The sequence below is a fragment of the Bubalus kerabau genome, chromosome 3 (genome assembly GCF_029407905.1).
Source record: "Bubalus kerabau isolate K-KA32 ecotype Philippines breed swamp buffalo chromosome 3, PCC_UOA_SB_1v2, whole genome shotgun sequence".
NCBI lineage: Eukaryota > Metazoa > Chordata > Mammalia > Artiodactyla > Bovidae > Bubalus > Bubalus kerabau.
In genome coordinates, this window is record NC_073626.1 from 83590169 (window position 1) to 83610394 (window position 20226).

Below are 20226 nucleotides of genomic sequence, written 5' to 3' on the forward strand. Positions count from 1 at the left end.
TGACTATTTGAAGCATTGAAATCATACATTCATTCTGAAAACGCCCCACAAATTCTTGTTGACTTTTTAAATAACTCACTGAGTGATGCCTACTTATTTCCTGTTTCTAGTTTTCAGTATCTCTTTACAGTACGATTATGCTGTTTGAAAGCAGAGAAGAAAGTATTATTGAAGTACTCCACTGCTTAAAAGAACTTGTTGAATGAAAAAAATTAAGGAAAATGTTATTCCTTAAATACCAAGGCTGTTTTTAAAAGGGACAACTTTACTTAAGAACAAGTGGGGGAAAATCCATCTTCTAATGAATGATTATTATGGCAGGTGTGATGACTGTATTTTGAAATGACTCATCTCTTGAAGAATTTGATTCTTGCTTATGAATGTTGCTAAACACTCTTCCAGAATGGGGTTACTGGAACCATCTGTAGTCAAATAAAAAGAGGTTAAAAATTCAAGACAGTGTTTGTCAGTAGACAACATTTTAAAAAGTCATAGATCAAGAGAGATGACTTAGTCCTAAAAAATACAAAAGCAAGTTATATCATGAAAGGTAATATTATACACTTCAAAGAAATGAGTCATATGACTTCAGAGTCATTGTACATATGTGCTCAGTATTTCAGCTTGAAAGGCTGATGTTGACCATGTTTTCTCCTTAATGAATGTTTAGTAGACAAAAGAATGAAATAAGTGGATGTGAACACTATACCAGATATGTTACAATGTAAATGGAACATAGACTCTAATTGCAATAAATTTTATATAAGAAAATTCTGCAAAACAAGAAGCTGTTAATGAAAGCCAAAACACCAAGGAAATATTTAAGAAAGGTATAGATAATTTAGATACTGATAATTTGATACACAATGAATGAAATTTTAAAGTAAGTATGCTCTATGTGTATGTTTTATTTATCTCAAAATGGGCATAAGCAATTCAGTTCAGTCACTCAGTCGTGTCCGACTCTTTGACCCCATGGACTGTAGCGCACCAGGCTTCCCTGTCCATCACCAACTCCCAGAGCTTGTTCAAACTAAGGTCCATTGAGTTGGTGATGCCATCCAACCATCTCATCCTCTGTCATCCCCTTCTCCTACCTCCTTCAGTCTTTTCCAGCATCAGTGTCTTTTCCATTGAGTCAGTTCTTTGCATCAGGTGGCCACAGTATTGGAGTTTCAGCTTCAGCATCAGTCCTTCCATCAAACATTCAGGACTGATTTCCTTTAGGATGGACTGGTTGGATCTCCTTGCAGTCCAAGGGACTCTCAAGAGTCTTCTCCAACACCACAGTTCAAAAGCATCAATTCTTCAGCATTCAGCTTTCTTTTTAGTCCAACTTTCACATCCATACAGATGGACCATGGTTGGCAAAGTAATGTGTCTGCTTTTTAATATGCTGTCTAGGTTGGTCATAGCTTTTCTTCCAAGGAGCAAGCATATTTTAATTTCATAATTGCAGTCACCATCTGCAGGGATTTTGTAGCCCCCCAAAATAAAGTCTCTCACTATTTCCATTGTTTCTGCATCTATGTGCCATGAAGTGATGAGACCAGATGCCATGACTTTGGTTTTTGAATGTTGAGTTTTAATCCAGCTGTTTTACTCTCCTCTTTCACTTTTATCAAGAGGCTCTTCAGTTCCTCTTCACTTTCTGCCATAAAGGTGGTGTCATCTATGTAATCTGAGGTTATTTATGTTTCTCCTGGCAATCTTGATTCCAGCTTGCGCTTAATCCAGCCCAGCATTTGGCATGATGTACTCTGCATATACATTAAATAAGCAGGGTGACAGTACACAGATTTACTCCTTTCTGAATTTGGAACCAGTCGTTGTTCCACGTCCTGTTCTAACTGTTGCTTCCTGACCTGCATACAGGTTTCTCAGGAGGCAGGTCAGGTGGTCTGGTATTCCCATCACTTGAAGAATTTTCCACAGTTTGTTGTGATCTACACAGTCAAAGGCTTTGGCATAATCAATAAAACAGAAGTAGATGTTTTTCTGGAACTCTCTTGCTTTTTCTATGATCCAAAGGATGTTGGCAATTTGATCTCTGGTTCCTCTGCCTTTTCTAAATCCAGCTTGAACATCCCGAAGTTCATGGTACATGTACTGTTGAAGCGTGGCTTGGAGAATTCTGAACATATCTTTGCTAGCATGTGAGATAAATGCAATTGTGCAGTAGTTTGACCATTCTTTGGCATTGCCCTTCTTTGGAATGAAAACTGACCTTTTCCATAATTGCATAAAAAATTAGAAATGATTTAAATTTGACTGAATGTTGTGATTTTTTTATTTGCTAACTCTGGCAACTCTACCTGAGTAGTGAGTAGGGGAGTATTGCCCTGTTGAGAGAACCACTAGTTTAGGCCAAGATCAAATAATATAGCATTCTTATGATTATTTAAATTACTTTATTATCAATCTTTATATTTCTCATAATCACAATATTCCTGTTTGTCCCAGACTTTCCTGAGGATGAAAAACTATAAATACTCTATTAAAAATGTAACATTAAAAGAAAATTTAATTTTGAAGTATTTTAATCACTTAGCAAAACTGCCCTGTCTAAAATTAGCCTGTTCTTTTCATAACCTAGTTTCCACACAGTGAGTCAGAAGTAATTTTCCCTTATTAAGCAAGAATATTAGTTGAAAGCAAGAGAAATAAACATTGGCTCTCTCACACCAAAAGGAGTTTCATTGGAAGATTCTGGGTTCTCACACGGTCACTGGACAGTTTTGGGAAACTGGACAAGCTGGGTGGGGAAATGAACAGACCAAGAGGAGGGCCAGAGGCTATTTGCAGACTCATCTGGCCAGGACAGAACTGCTGGACAGTTCTGCCACAACTGGACTTTACTATAGTTGCACAAAGACTCAAGCAGCTAGGAATTCCAATTTGACCTTCCTCCATCTTGGCTTCACTCAATCCAGAGTAAAATTAAAGGAAAGTTAGTCCATTTGGATCAACTTAGGAGATGCGGCCTCACTATTCTAACAAGCGTAGAAAGGAAGGATAATTCACCTTAGATTTTTATAGTAAGAGGTAAAGGCTCAAGTTCCATCACCACTACTCTCAAAGGGACATCCCTGTTCACCCCAGTTAAGAAGGAAGATTGGTTGTTGGATATAAATGTATATACATATACACATACACACATACTTCTCTGCATAGACATATCTGTAATTTCCTTTGAGGTTAAAAAATGAAGCAAATTAATATCTGACTATGTCTAGTCAAGGCTATGGTTTTTCCTGTGGTCATGTATGGATGTAAGAGTTGGACTGTGAAGAAGGCTGAGCGCTGAAGAATTGATGCTTTTGAACTGTGGTGTTGGAGAAGACTCTCGAGAGTCCCTTGGACTGCAAGGAGATCCAACCAGTCCCTTCTGAAGGAGATCAGCCCTGGGATTTCTTTGGAAGGAATGATGCTGAGGCTGAAACTCCAGTACTTTGGCCACCTCATGCGAAGAGTTGACTCATTGGAAAAGACTCTGATGCTGGGAGGGATTGGGGGCAGGAGGAGAAGGGGACGACAGAGGATGAGATGGCTGGATGGCATCACTGACTTGATGGACGTGGGTCTGAGTGAACTCCGGGAGTTGGTGATGGACAGGGAGGCCTGGCGTGCTGCGATTCATGGGGTTGCAAAGAGTTGGACACGACTGAGCGACTGAACTGACTTGAACTGATGTAAGACTGATCTGTGTGTGCAGTGAGTTGGAATAGATATACCTTTTATATCTTCCTTTGCTTGAAGCAAAGGAAGTCATTTTACCTCAAGTAGTATGACTTTTCAATAAAGTATCATTTTATATTTGAATTTGTCTTATGGTAGCAATTGGTAACCCCTTCTCTCCAAAGTAGGGGTTCCCTTGTAACTCAGTCAGTAAAGAATCTGCCTGAAATGCAGGAGACTCAGGTTTGATCCCTGGGTCAGGAAGATCCCCTGGAGAAGGAAATGGCAACCCACTCCAGTGTTCTTGCCTGGAGAATCCCATGAACAGAGGAGCCTGGCTGGCTACCGTCCATGGTGTTGCAAGAGTTGGACACGACTTCGTTACTAAACCACCACCACCCCAAAGTAATAGATAATTTGTGGTGCTTTTCTATCTATGTAGTTGTAATACTGTTGTTCAGAGAATTCCCAAGTGAATTAGAACCCAACTATGCCTACTGTCTAATTTGATAAGTGAACTATGAAATAATATAATATGAAAAGGTAACACAAGTATGAAAGATAATGCACTAAAAGTAGATTATAGTAAAAAGAAGCAGTTAAAATGATTAAACCTTAAGAATTTAAGTTTTAAGTTCTGCTTATGTTTATTTTAGTACTGCTGTGCAGCTATAACATGTATCTTTGACCAAAGCACACAATACCAAGATTGCATACCTTGACAGTCATCAAGACAATTAGTATCACATGCTTCCTGAAAGAGGAAAATTTTATTACAAGCAAGTGCCTTTATAAGGCTCTCAGGTTCTTTTTGGTAACTTCTATGATGTCTCAAGAGGAAGATAGGCATATATGTCTCTTAAGATTTATGTCTTACGATTTATATCTTTGTGTCTGATGTGATACAGCATTTAATCTTGACAAAAAATTTTGCTTTGCTGTGTAAATGCCACAGTTATCCTGCCAAGGATGGAACCAGATTTGTACACCCAGGGCATATCTGTCTATTGCCTTCCTCCAGTGATGTTATCTGGCAGATTCTTTACCGCTAGCGCCACCTAGGAAGCCCCTATCAGGTATTCATGTGTGAGTAAAATGAACAACTATGGAGAGGCCTTCTAATTATGATTCAGAAAGCAGCCAATACTTGCCCCACACCTGGTTCAGTTACTGTTTTTCCTCTGTATTCTCCAGATTTAGTTCTCCAGCAGCTTTCCCCTTCTTATCTAAGTAGGAGAGCTAGTGGTTGACGAATGTGCAAGTCCTCTTATCTCAAATTGTTTCACCTTCGTCTTCCTTGCTGTTGACAGTTAGGATCTATATGATCTAGGTATCCCTCTCCTGTGCTGAAGCTGGGTGTAGGAAGGATCCACATGTTTCCTTTGGAGCCAAGAGGTAGAGCAGAACTTCCAAACTCATCCGAATTTTTTCAGTTCTCACGAAAGAGAGCTTGTATCACGACAGTCATACTAGAAGGTTGCCTCTCTCGTCTCCCCTGATGATGACTTTCTCTTTTATCATGAGACTTTGGATTTTATGAATAGAAAATTTGTAAAGGGGATGTCATTGAACATAGGTGAGGATTTTAAAATGTTTTGGTGGTGGGACTTCCCAGGTGTCCAGTGGTTAAGGATCCACCTTGCAGTGCAGGGGACACTGGTTCAATTCCTGGTTGGAGAACTAAGATGCCACATACTGCAGAGCAGGTAAGCCCACCTGCCATAACTAGAGCATCTGCACTGCAATAAAAGATTCTGCATGATGCAGCGGAGATCCCACATGCCACAACTGAGATGCAAGTCAGCCAAACAAATTTTTTTTTAATGCGGTGGTGGCAAAAGAGCACTTTGGTGGTAAGAAATGGTTAATCAAGTGTATCCCTGCTAGCCAGAGTTGTCTGTTGTCTTGTTTGTTGTTATCAGGTGTTTGTTGTCATTCACTCTTTTGAGACTCCATGGACTCTAGGCCACCAGGCTCCTCTGTCCATGGGATTTTCCAGAAACAATACTGGAGGGGGTTGCCATTTCCTTCTCTAGGGGATCTTCCTGACTGAGGAATTGAACCCACATCTCCTGCATTGGCACACAGCTTCTTTACCACCGAGATACCTGGGAAGCTCTCAGATGTTTAGATGTCAGTAAAATGAGAATTTTGCAGTCAGATTTCTTTCATCACAGTGTTATCCTACAGTTCCTAAAGTAATACAGAAATTGAAACAGAGCCTTTTGTAACTTAACTGTATCATCATGCAGATATATAATAAAGCCTTAATTTAACAACTTAGAAGATATTTGAATGCTTAACACTACTGAATGAATGAAATTGCCCTTGCAGGTTTGTGGAAAGTCGCTTCCGTCGTGTCTGACTCTTTGCTACCCTATGGACTATAGTCTGCCAGGCTCCTCTCTTCATGGGGCTTTCCAGGCAAAAATACGGTAGTGGGTTTGCCATTTCCTTCTCCAGTGGATCTTCCCAACCCAGACCTATTCTAAAAGAAAACACACATGAATCCCTTACTGATGAATTTTTTAGCCCACTTAGTCTTAATGATCTCAAGTATAATTAGGGCTCAGACATTGTGTATCCAGTCAAGTTCTGTGTTTATAAATTGTAAGCTTATTCCTTACCCAAGAGGGCACATTTATAAAAATTACCTCCCAAGCATAATAACTTAAAAATTGATCAGCATTTCTAATGGATCTCATATTTATTAAATCTATGCTATCTTTACTGTGTCAAACATTATTTTTATGTATTAAGTATAGCCCATTTTAATTAAAGTAGTTCAGTTTTGTAGATCTATTATCACAGGTATATTCTAAATAATAGCAGTGTATTTACTTGATAAAATCAAATTACTGAGACATTGGTAATGCTACATAATATTAGTATAATTTTACACCTGTGATTTCTTGTTTTAAATGAACTACCGATCTTGGAATTGCTTTAGATTTATGGAACAATTTTACAGGTAGTACAGAGTTCCCATGTAAACCATACTCAGTTTACTATATTAATGACACTTTACATTGTTATGGTATACTTGTTGCATTAATGAAACCATAATGATACATTATTATTATTAAAGAATGCTATTACTATACTTAGATTTCCCTAGCTTTTCCCCACTGTCTTTTTTCTCATCCAAGATCTTTCCCACATTACCAGTATTACATTTAACCATCATATCTCCTTAAGCATCTTCAAGCCATGGCAGTTCTTCAGACTTTCTTTGTTTTTGATGACTTTGATGATTTGAAGAAGTACTGGTCAGGCATTTTGTAAAATGTCCCTGACTTGAGAGTTTCTGATGTTTTTCTCATGATTTAGATCAAAGTTTTGGGGAGGAAGACTATACAAGTAAAGTACCATGATCATCATATATCAAGTGAGCATGTTATCAACATGTTATCACTGTTGATGTGAGGAATGATTTGTCTTAAATTGCTCTTTAAAGTGCTTGTGTATGGATTCCATGGTGCCTTCAGAAAGCTTTAAAAATAATTGGTACTCCGGCTAAAATCTTACCTATGGGAAAATATCACCATTTGTTCCTGGACAGGTGGCAGTTTCAAAGCAGTTTTTCACTTGACAACAGTATGTATCAATACAACGTTCTATTTTACTTCCCTTTACATTTGTCCACTGTCTCAAATAGTTTAGATTTGACTGAAGCTGATTCAGATTTTGACAGATCTTCAAAATGGTTTATTGAACCTATTTTACTTTTATATAAATTTAAGTTAGCCATAGGTAAGAACTCAGTGAGGAAATATAAAACAGAATCTGAGATTATGAAAGAATTTTGAGCATATAATTATTCTCCTGCTCCTTGAAATGAGTAAGTATATCTTTAATTGTCTAATCTCAATGAAAGAAACAGGAAGTTCAAATGGTGGTTTCTTTCTACAAGAAATATTGAAAGTTGTCAAATGAAACTAACTGCTAAAGGATTTCCGTAGGAAATATTTTAAGAGAATAATTGTATTTTTAAATCTATATTACATGTGTAATACAAAATATGCTGATATCATTACAAAAGCCTGACTCTCATTACAAAATTATATGGACAAAAATATATACATATGCTACCTGAACCACAATAGACTAGATACTGTCATTAATAAACCAGGTGGGTTTATTAGAGTCAGTATTAGGCACCTACCGTGGCACTAAGGAAACAGGCCACTGATACCTTTGTCAGCATAAGATAATGGGCACAGACATTTTCCCCTTTCAGTCATTTAAGTAAGAACTGGTTTGAGGGTTTCCTTCAGTGATTTCTGTGAGAGTCCCAATTTGGATTGTAAATATCTATGGGACCCCATGCCCTTCTTAATCTCAGAGGTTATTTCTATGGCAAGGGCTTCATAGGACTCTGAAGATTAAAGGAATCCCCCCAAACAGCTTCCTGATGGCTGCAGCTAATATATGATGACAGTTTTTGAAACAGTATGTTCAGAGCCATAGAAAGTACCTATAGTCCCTAAAACTCTCTAGAGACTGTCATATTTCTTTGCTTGAAGGAAGGGATCATTCTTGTTCTCTGTTCAGAGACTCTATTAATGATACTTAAATGCTTCTTAGAAGGTGAACCAAGTGGGAGAATTCCTTTCCTTTCAAGTCTGTTCACAAATACAAATTTAAGTTTAAAAAAAAAAAAGAAAAAATCTTAATAATAGTTCTTGAACCACCTAACTTTGTCTAAATAAAAAATATCTTGCAAATCTTCATATAAAGTTCAGCAAAATAATGGGGATTTACTTAAATGAAACTCAGTAGCAGTCTAAATCTCTGAGTAATCAAAATGCCTCCTAGGGATATTTGTACTGTTTAACATTATGTTTTATGAAGTAACTGGTTCTTTTATAAATGCTTTGCCATCTTGGGGCTCAGAGAGGTTGCATAACTTTGATATATAAGATCACATACCTAGTTACTGGAAAACCTAGGATTCAAACTCTAGGACTTTTAGCTCCTGAACTTGCACTTGAATCACTTCTCTAAATCAAATCTCTGCTTATGTTATACACATATATGAGCTATGTTTCATGCTTAAAAGGCTAATCATTTCAGTTCAGTCATGTCTGACTCTTTGCGACCCCATAGACTGCAGCACACCAGGCTTCCCTGTCCATCACCAACTCCTGGAGCTTACTCAAACTCGTGTCCATCGAGTTGGTGATGCCATCCAACCATCTCATCCTCTGTCGTCCCCTTCTCCTCCCACCTTCAGTCTTTCCCAGCATCAGGGTCTTTTCCAATGAGTCAGTTCTTCGCATCAGGTGGCCAAAGTATTACAGGCTAATATATTTCTATATACTGAAATATCCTCAAGTTGATGATAATTAATAGATCTTAATTACACATGTATGATGAAATTGACCCCAGCAAGAAATTTAAATGAAAGAATGAGATGTTAATAATATTAATGGCACCATTTATGTTTACTATATGAAAAACTCTCTCCTATGCTCTTTATATACACTTAATCATCCCAATCCTAACCACTCTTTGAGGCAGTGATTATTAACCCTATTTTCAAACTAGGAACCTGAGGCTCAGAGAAGTTAAGTCATATGTACGGAGTTAATAGCTGTAAAACATAGAATGTGGATTGTGATAGGAAAGGTCAAGAAGATGAAATGATCTGTGAGCTACTGAAACCAGTTCAGATTTTCCTGTATTGAGTGCAAGTACACCTCATGAAAACTTTTGTCCATTTTATATTTTACATTTTGGAAATTGAGCCATACTTTTAATGTCTTATAGAAACTCAAATTTGAAAAGAAACTGGAGAAACTTATATAAAGTGAAAAATTATTTTTTCAAAAGTGTGCACATTCCTAAATAGCATTCATAAATTACCACATACCTTTAGTTTTAAGGGCTTCCGTGGTGGCTCAGATGGTAGACAATCTGCCTGCAGTGCAAGAGACCTGGGTTTGATCCCTGGGTCGGGAAAATCTCCTGGAAAAGGGAGTGACTACCCACTTCAGTATTCCTGCTTGGAGAATTCCATGGACAGAGGAGCCTGGCAGACTAAAGTTCCATGGAGTCACAAAGAGTCAGACATGACCGAGCAACTAGCACTTTAGTTCTTAAGCTGATAAACATGCGTCTTTTAATATCTTTTTTTTTTTGCAGTGTTGTCATTTATTCCTGAAAGTTGAAGATCAGCTTTTTTTAAACTGAAGAATAATTGGCATATAACATTGTAATTAGTTTCAGATATACAGCATAATAATTTGATATTTGTATACATTCTGAAATGATCACCACAGTAAGTCTAGATACCATCTGTCATACATAATTAATTTTTTTTCTTGTGATGAAGATTTTTAAAGTTTGTTTTCTCAGTAACTTTCAAACCTGTAATACAGTATTATTAACTATAGTCACCATGGAAGAACAGCTTTTTAAAAGACATACTTGGAAAGGCTAAAGGTAACTCTTTGTTTTTTTTGTTTTTGTTTTTTTTAAGCAGTATTAGCTATTCCTCTCCATGATTATTGCTTAGGAAACATTATCTGAGCTCACCTGAGAGACCACAAATTTGAAGGATGAGTGAGTGTGGGAAAGGAGATTTTTCTTTTCAAATTTGAGTTTCTATAACCCTAACCCTAACCCTAAACCCTAACCCTAACCCTAACCCTAACCCTAACTCCCAGGAGGAGCATTGCTTACCTCAAATGAAAATGGAGAGAATAAAGGATACAAAACTGAAATTTCCAGGCTTAATAGTGATGAAGCGATATGAATGATAAAACATGTGGTTTAATTGCCAAGTCGTGTCTGACTCTTTGTGATCCCTTGGGCTGAAACCTGCCAGGCTTCTCTGGCCATGGGATTTCCCAGGCAAGAATACTAGAGTGGGTTGCCATTTCCTTCTCCAGGGGCTCTTCCTGACCCAGGGATTGAACCCACGTCTACTGCATTACTGGTGAATTCTTTACCAACTGAGCTACAGGGAATACAGCATGAGTGATGCTTAAAATGTTGAGAATTAAAAATAAAAATTAATATGGCAAAGAACTTGCTTTGCTTTTTTATTATCTTGGACTTTGTAGCTAGAAGGGAGCTAAGGGATTTAGGGTATTTTTGTTAGTCTTTCCCCTTCTTCCCCTATTACACTCTCCTTTCGTATTTGGTTTGTTTATTATCTTCCTTCTCTTGCTCAACCTCTTTCATTTCCTCCTTTCCCCACCTCATCCCAAAATCTTCTTTCTTTAACTGAGCATGATAGAGTTTCAGAGTTCAAAAATGTGTTGTTTTTATTGAATGGAATTTATGTTTATCCTTTCAGTTTTAACATGGAGACTTTAAATTTTCATATTTTACTTCCTACTACCTACTGTTCAAATAAAGCAGAACCAAAAAAATTTTGTGTGGTTTTAATTGCATTTGTTTTCTCTATTAAATAATGAAACCTGGTCATTAATTTACGCTGTTCAGCTGAATTTTTATAACAGTTTATGTGATTTTGGCTGTGCTGGATATCTGTTGCTGTGTGGGTTTTCTCTAGTTGTGATGAGCAGGGCCTACTCTCCAGTTGCGGTGTGCAGGCTTCTCACTGCGGTGGCTTCTTGTTGCAGAGCACAGGCTCCAGGGTGCACGGGCTTCGCTAGTTGCCGCAGTGGGGCTCAGTAGCTGTGGCTCCTGGGCGCTGGAGCACAGGCCCAGTAGTTGCAGCACACAGGCTTAGTTGCTCTGCAACATGTGGGATCTTCCTGGACCAGGGACTGAACCAGTGTTTCCTGTGTTGGCAGATGGATTCTTTACCACTGAGCCACCGGGGAAGCCCCAGTCTGATGTTTTGATTTAGTGCATTTGTTGCTTAAAAAAAAAATGGTTCTTAAAAGAAGTCACATCAATATTTTATGATTTTTTTAAAAGTAGATAAGCTTAAACCCTCCCTGAAAAATTTTATTTCAGCATTACTTGGATAAACCCTGACAGTTGTATTTTTTTAAGTTATACACATGATTCCTTTATATACCTACGTTGAAAATGGAGTATACCTTCATTCTGACATAAATATTTTTTGGTAGTTATAGGGAAAGTACTTACTATTTTGAAATAGTAGTATTTAAGGAAATGGTAGGGAATAAGACTCATTCTTGATATTGTTCGATATCCTCTCAAATTTCTCTGGGAATGCTAATTTTAAACCCTTAATATTCCCCTATGTTTGCTTTTTCCTTTCTTCTGGAGTTAAGAGTTTGATCTGTACATCTTAGTCCTTCAGTTTCATGTTTGGTAGTTTTGATTACCAGTTTATCCTTAGTTATCTATTAGTAGTTATAAATAAAAGGTTATGATGTTGTTGGTCAGGGTTTCTTCTGCATTTATGTAGGCCTGTTTTCCAAATAAGTACTCCCTTGAAAGGGCAGATGAGTGCAAGCTCTCTATATGTATCTGATGAGTTGATAGACTGGCTTCATTTTAGGATAGATGAGCAAGAAGAAGAATCCATCTTTCCCCAGACTCCACTCTGCTTTCACCCAAAATGAATATGGACATCCTAGAGGTCTTATCTCAGTTAATTCCGAGATTAACTCTTTGGTTTTAGCCTCAGGATGAATTCTGCTGCCTTGTATAGAAGTATAGAGGGAATTGTGGGATAGCGACCTGCAAGTTGTTAAACTGATAATCTTTTGTTAGTCAACTTGGTTTCTGACATACTTGCTTATGTGCCAACTCTATGACTTCTGTGCTAGAAAGAAGTATTTCTTTCTTGAACATTCTCAGATGAGTGTTTTAGGCCTTGCCTTCTCCTCTTATCTCCTCTCTAGGGTAATCCCATCTACTATCTCTTTGAAAGTGAAAGTGAAGTCCCTCAGTGTCTGAGTCTTTGAGACCCCATGGACTGTAGCCAGCCAGGCTCCTCTGTCCATGGGATTTTCCAGGCAAGAATACTGAAGTGGGTAGCCATTTCCTTCTCCAGGAGATCTTCCCGACCCAGGGATTGAACCTGGTTCTCCCGCATTGTAGGTAGATGCTTTACTATCTGAGCTACCAGGGAAGTCTGTCTGTATCTCTATTGCTGCTGCTGCTGCTGCTAAGTCACTTCAGTCGTGTCTGACTCTGTGCGACCCCATGGATGGCAGCCCACCAGGCTCCCCTGTCCCTGGGATTCTCCAGGCAAGAACACTGGAGTGGGTTGCCATTTCCTTCTCCAATACATGAAAGTGGAAAGTGAAAGTGAAGTCACTCAGTCATGTCCGACTCTTAGCGACCTCATGGACTGCAGCCTACCAGGCTCCTCCATCCATGGGGTTTTCCAGGCAAGAGTACTGGAGTGGGGTGCCATTGCCTTCTCCGATCTCTATCACTGCTGCTGCTGCTGCTGCTAAGTCGCTTCAGTCGTTTCTGACTCTGTGCGACCCCATAGACGGCAGCCCACCAGGCTTCCCTGTCCCTGGGATTCTCCAGGCAAGAACACTGGAGTGGGTTGCCATTTCCTTCTCCAATGCAGGAAAGTCAAAAGTGCAAGTGAAGTCGCTCAGTCGTGTCCGACTCTAGTGACCCCATGGACAGCAGCCCACCAGGCTCCTCCGTCCATGGGATTTTCCAGGCAAAAGTACTGGAGTGGGTTGCCATTCTCTCTCACTATCTATCTCTATCTCTTTAGTTTTGTGAAAACTCTTTAGTGTCTTTTTTTTGGTTATCAGTGATGTCGTAAACCCTTGGTTCCCTACTGTGCATCTTTGTTTTCAATGCAGTGGGGATTTAGAAGCCAAAGAGTGATAAACACATGGAATAAGACCATTGTCATGAACTGGAAATGGTCTTTGAACTGGATAAACACATGGAATAAGACCATTGTCATGAACTGGACGTTGCTTTGACTGGAAAGATATATAAGATAAAAATAGGTAGATGGTAGATGCATACATACATAGGTAATAGCTAGAAAATAAGAGAGTTCAGAATAAATACTTTCATAGATATTAATACATGGAAATATGGTATTTTCAAATTATAAACTAATAAAAAGGAAAGAATAAATATTGGCTAATTTTACTAACTGTCTTGTTGCTGTTTAGTCACTAAGTCATGTTCGACTCTTTTGCGACCCTATGGACTCTGTCCTTGGGATTTCCCAGGCAAGAGTGCTAAACTTGGGTTGCCATATCCTTCTCCAGAGGATCTTCCTGACCCAAGGATTGAACCTATGTCTCTTGCATTGGCAGATGGAATCTGTACCACTGAGCCACCAGAGGTCAAATAAATTTCAGTGCTTCTTTTTTTTTAAGTACATTTTTTTGAAAAAAAAGTATGACATTTTTAATGTAAAATTTGAAAAAATATAAATAAATTAGTAAATAACTCCTAATCCTTCAGCTAGGAATAGCATTCATTAAATATACAGTACATTTCATTTCATACTTTCAATACATTTTTAAAAATTGAGATGAAAATAAGTATATGTTTTTGTTTGTGTACCCTATATTCTATTATTTTTATAAGATTTGTAAAATATATTAAATAATCTTTGAAAGCACTCTTTAGATGCCACTTAGTTTCCTATTATATGTTCATTTTTCATTTAATGAAACCCTGACAATTAGACTTTTGGATTGATTACACTTTTTCAATATTATAAAAATATTGCAGTAAATATCTTCATAAATGCTTAAAGACATCTGAGATTATTGCTTTTGGTTACTTTCTTAGAAGGGAAGTTATTTGGCAATAAAAATGAATCAACATATTTAAGGCTTTTGATAGATATTGCAAAATTACCCTCAAAAATTTGCACACATTGTTTTTTCCTATCATCCAGTAGGAGGCTGTGATTTCCCCTCTACCCACCAAACTAGAGGATGATTATGGAATCTGACCCAAAGCTCTTTAACTTACTTTCTTCAAGACCCTCATGTTAAGCTACGGCTTAGCTTCTTCCTTCAATTTAGCTTGAGGAAAGTTTCTAAAATTGTGGTACCACTGACTTGAATCACCTACCACCTTCACCGTTGGCATATACTTCAGTGAGTTGTAAACTGTATATTGAGAATGTGCATGAATAGAGAGTGAGGACAAGAAAAAACAGGGAAAAAGAAAATAACAACATTGGAAGAGTATTGGATATCTGAGGTCATGACATCTACTTACCGGAGTTTCTGTCAAATAATTCTTGAAAGATGGGACACCTCCATTTGAATGTAAGATGTACAGAAATACCGGCTCTTCAGCCATCTCTTCCCCCAGGAGACCAAGTATGTGTACACGTAAAGTCAATCAGGACAAGTAACCTCTCCTTACCTCTATGATTTCTAGAAGCATTGAGGAATCTCCTAAGCCCACACGGCAACTACACTCACCACCTTGTTTCTCAGAGAGAGGTAGTACCATTTCCAAAAGGCTACTAACTTCTGGAATCAAGTGATTTGTGACCACAGTTTTATAAATTGTACCAGGCTTGGCCTGCAAGTGCTAAAACTAAATCATAGCTTCTCCTAAATTAATCTTACACCAAAAGATATTCTGTGTTTATACTGAGACCATAGAGATTTATGCAGAGATTGGTGTTGAATGTGTGCATTTGTTTCCATTTTCTAAACCTCTTTTCTTGACGTAGGACAGTTTTCATGGATTTCATGATTCTGTTTTCTTAGAAATGTTTATAATAGTTTTATGGAGGTGTAGCTTACATATCATAAAAATCATCCTTTAAAGTGTAAATTCAGTGATTTATAGCATAGTTACAGAGTCACACAATCATTGCGTTATCTAATTTTAGAACTTTTTCTCATCTCTCTGAGAAACTTCATTCCTATTAACAATTAACCCCATCACCATTAATGGTCATTTCTCACTATCCCCCGCTGCTGGCCTCTGGCAACAGTAATGTTCTTTTTGTCTCTGAGGATGTAACTATTCTGGACATTTCACACCGATGGAACCATCCAGCCTTTTGCCATTTGGATCTGGCTACATTCATGGGGTTTTCAGGGTTCATCTGTGTTGTAACATGTTTCCATATTTTGCTAATTTTTATTTTCATGTTATATTCCATTATGTGGATACACTGCATTTTGTCAGTTGACAGACATTTGGATTGTTTCCACTATTTGGCTATTAAGAATAATGCTGCTATGCACATTCATGTACAAGTTTTATGGGGACATGTTTTAAATTCTTTTGAGTACTTACCTAGTAGTGAAATGATGAGTCATGATTCATTCTCTCATGAGTCACCCTGGCCTGCCTTTTTTTTTTTTTTTTTAACTTTACAATATTGTATTGGTTTTGCCAATATATATCAACATGAATCCGCCACAGGTATACACATGTTCCCCACCCTGAACCCTCCTCCCTCCTCCCTCCCCATACCCTCCCTCTGGGTCGTCCCAGTGCACCAGCCCCAAGCATCCAGTATTGTGCATCGAACCTGGACTGGCGACTCGTTTCATATATGATATTATACATGTTTCAATGCCATTCTCCCAAATCATCCCACCCTCTCCCTCTCCCACAGAGTTCAAAAGACTGTTCTATACATCTGTGTCTCTTTTGCTGTCTTGTATACAGGGTTATTGTTACCGTCTTTCTAAATTCCATATATATACGTTAGTATACTGTATTGGTGTTTTTCTTTCTAGCTTACTTCACTCTGTATAATAGGCTCCAGTTTCATCCACCTCATTAGAACTGATTCAAATGTATTCTTTTTAATGGCTGAGTAATACTCCATTGTGTATATGTTCCACAGCTTTCTTTTTTTTTTTTTTTTTTAAGATTCTTTTAAGAAAATTTATTGGAGTATAGCTGAGTTAGCATTGTGTTAGTTTCTTTTCTTTTTTTTTTAAATTTTATTTTATTTTTAAACTTTACATAATTGTATTAGTTTTGCCAAATATCAAAATAAATCCACCACAGGTATACATGTGTTCCCTTCCTGAACCCTCCTCCCTCCTCCCTCCCCATTCCATCCCTCTGGGTCGTCCCAGTGCACCAGCCTCAAGCATCCAGTATCGTGCATCGAACCTGGACTGGCAACTCGTTTCATACATGATATTTTACATGTTTCAATGCCATTCTCCCAAATCTTCCCACCCTCTCCCTCTCCCACAGAGTCCATAAGACTGTTCTATACATCAGTGTCTCTTTTGCTGTCTCGTACACAGGGTTATTGTTACCATCTTTCTAAATTCCATATATATGTGTTAGTATACTGTATTGGTGTTTTTCTTTCTGGCTTACTTCACTCTGTATAATAGGCTCCAGTTTCATCCACCTCATTAGAACTGATTCAAATGTATTCTTTTTAATGGCTGAGTAATACTCCATTGTGTATATGTACCACAGCTTTCTTATCCATTCATCTGCTGATGGACATCTAGGTTGCTTCCATGTCCTGGCTATTATAAACAGTGCTGCGATGAACATTGGGGTACACGTGTCTCTTTCCCTTCTGGTTTCCTCAGTGTGTATGCCCAGCAGTGGGATTGCTGGATCATAAGGCAGTTCTATTTCCAGTTTTTTAAGGAATCTCCACACTGTTCTCCATAGTGGCTGTACTAGTTTGCATTCCCACCAACAGTGTAAGAGGGTTCCCTTTTCTCCACACCCTCTCCAGCATATATTACTTGTAGACTTTTGGATCGCAGCCATTCTGACTGGTGTGAAATGGTACCTCATAGTGGTTTTGATTTGCATTTCTCTGATAATGAGTGATGTTGAGCATCTTTTCATGTGTTTGTTAGCCATCTGTATGCTTTTGAATGTGCACATTGAGATATTCCTTATCTTTCACTACTTTCTTTAAAAAAAAAGTCATCTCAGCTTTAGTTTCCATCGAAATAAATGTTTCTTCTTACTGGTTTGAATTTATAGAAACAATGGAGTAAATGAATGCGTGCATGCTAAGTCACTTCAGTCATGTCCAACTGTTTGCAATCCTTTGGACTGTAGCCCACCAGGCTCCTCTGTCCATGGGATTCTCCAGGCAACTGGAGTGGGTTGCCATGCCCTCCTCCAGGGGATATTCCCAACCCAGGGACTGAATCCACATCTCTTACAACTCCTGCATTGGCAGGTGGGTTCTTTACCACCAGCACCCCTGAGAAGTCCAGTGAAGTAAATAATCTTAGTCAAATACTTTAAAACCCAGGAAAGCCAGCAAACATGTAGTCATTAACTGTTCAAATTTTGTTCAAAAGCAATAATATTATTAGCTGCTTGTGGCCAGCAGAATAGACTGACTTTTTTATTTTCCATAATTATAAAATTCTATAATTCTGAATCCAGGTAGAGATATGTTCTTATTTCTAATTATGCCATTGCATGGCTTTCAACATGTTCTTTCCCGTGAATGATTGCTATATATCTACTATTTATAAGAGGGTTTTAGTTCTGCATATTTGGAGAGGATACTAAAAGAGTCCTGGAATTTGTCAGAAATGTTTGAAATTTTGTTCTTAAATCAGAGAATTCACTACTTCCTCTTACATATGGTACCCTCTCTCCTGATACATGCCTAATTTCTCTATCTTTGTTTCTACATTCAAGATATAAAAAGAGAATGTGATTTAAACTAATTGTATTCTCCTTTACTATGGTCAAACCAGGTCTGTCTGTATGATTCGGTTCAATTGGTATTCCTTTTTAGAAGTTTTATAAACACAGAAGCTGTGTTTTCTCCTTACTCTCACAGCTCTATATATCTGATATAGAAACATGCCCAGATTAACTATTTGGTAAAATTATTTTACGGAGAAGGCAATGACACCCCACTTCAGTACTCTTGCCTGGAAAATCCCATGGACAGAGAAGCCTGGTGGGCCGCAGTCCATGGGATCGCTAAGAGTCGGACACGACTGAGTGACTTCACTTTCACTTTCATTCATTGGAGAAGGAAATAGCAACCCACTCCAATGTTCTTGCCTGGAGAATCCCAGGGATGGGGGAACCTGGTAGGCTGCCATCTATGGGATCGCACAGTCAGACACGACTGAAGTGACTTAGCAGCAGCAGCAGCAAAATTATTTTAAATGAATATGAGTTAGCAGAGTTAAAAAGAAATGTGATAAGACATTGCCATGGCAAAACCCAGATTCAAGTGTGTGGTGGTTTAGTCACTAAGTTGTGTCCAACTCTTGTGACCTAATGGACTGTAGCCTGCCAGGGAATCTTCCTGACCCAGGGATTGAGCCTGGGTCTCCTGCACTGCAGGCATATTCCTTACTGACTGAGCTGTGTGATAAAACATAAAAAGGTTATTTTTCAGAAAAGCTAAATTTGCTTTATAAGTTTTTACATAAATTTGCATTGCAAAATGATTGTTTTTATGTTGTTTTTAAACTGGTTTTCCACCTTTAAAAAAATGCATAGATTTCTAATAAGGGCTTCCTTGGTGGCTCAGAGAATAAAGAATCTGCCTGCAATGCAGGAGACCCAGGCTCTATCCCTGGGTCAGGAAGATCCCTGTAGAAGGGAATGGCAATCCACTCCAGTATTCTTGCCTGGAGAATTCCATGGACAGTGGACACAGGTGGGCTACAGTCTGTGGTGTTGCAAACAATTGGACACGACTGAGCGACTAACACTACTACTTACTGATAAGGGTTGTTATTCTTATACTGTGCTCAAGTAGCTAAGGGGAAGAGTCATCCATTTTGCTCTAAACATAACTAGAGTTGATTTTAACATGGGAAATGGAGAAATCTGTAAAAGAAAGAATAACTGGTTTCAGCTTCCTTTCACTTTTTCTGAATCTATATAACCTTTGTTGTCACTATTGTGATTTGCTTAATTTTTACATTTCACAATGGAAAGTAAAAGAGCAAACCATGGCTTCTCTTATCTCATCCTCCCTTTGTGTATCAAGATATCACTTAATGCACAATCTTTCAAGCTGTTCACAGCAGGTTGACATACTAGAAGTTGGTGTATCCCAACACTCAGGCAATCCTAATGCAGAAGGATTCATTTTTATTTCCCAGTGGAGGAGTTATGAAGTTACCTTGACTCAATGAAATAATGCGCCTATCATTTTTAAAATAAGAACTGTTAATTTTATACTCTTTTATTTAGAACATTCCAAAATAATAATATATAATTTTTAAATTTTTATTTCCTGCACTTTTTGTGTTGTTTTGTATATACATGTAAGTCAATTAGATCAGATCAGATCAGATCAGTCGCTCAGTCGTGTCCGACTCTTTGCGACCCCATGAATCGCAGCACTCCAGGCCTCCCTGTCCATCACCAACTCCCGGAGTTCACTCAGACTCATGTCCATCGAGTCAGTGATGCCATCCAGCCATCTCATCCTCTGTCGTCCCCTTCTCCTCGTGCCCCCAATCCCTCCTAGCATCAGAGTCTTTTCCAATGAGTCAACTCTTCGCATGAGGTGGCCAAAGTACTGGAGTTTCAGCTTTAGCATCATGCCTTCCAAAGAAATCCCAGGGCTGATCTCCTTCAGAATGGACTGGTTGGATCTCCTTGCAGTCCAAGGGACTCTCAAGAGTCTTCTCCAACACCACAGTTCAAAAGCATCAATTCTTTGGTGCTCAGCCTTCTTCACAGTCCAACTCTCAC

At 38.3% G+C, this 20226-nt stretch overlaps 1 protein-coding gene across 2 annotated transcripts in view; it reads left to right on the forward strand.

Moving 5' to 3' along the window:
- The window catches only part of SCN9A (sodium voltage-gated channel alpha subunit 9), a 169337-nt gene that overhangs the window by 51502 nt on the left and 97609 nt on the right, over positions 1-20226 (forward strand). Inside the window, exons 2-3 of one of the 2 annotated variants that reach the window (XM_055572372.1) lie at positions 9826-9961; positions 10062-10125. The exons of the other annotated variant lie outside the window; for it this stretch is intronic. The gene's annotated coding sequence lies outside the window, so the exon portion shown is untranslated. The remainder of the gene's footprint in view (positions 1-9825; positions 9962-10061; positions 10126-20226) is intronic. 2 annotated transcript variants of the gene reach the window in all.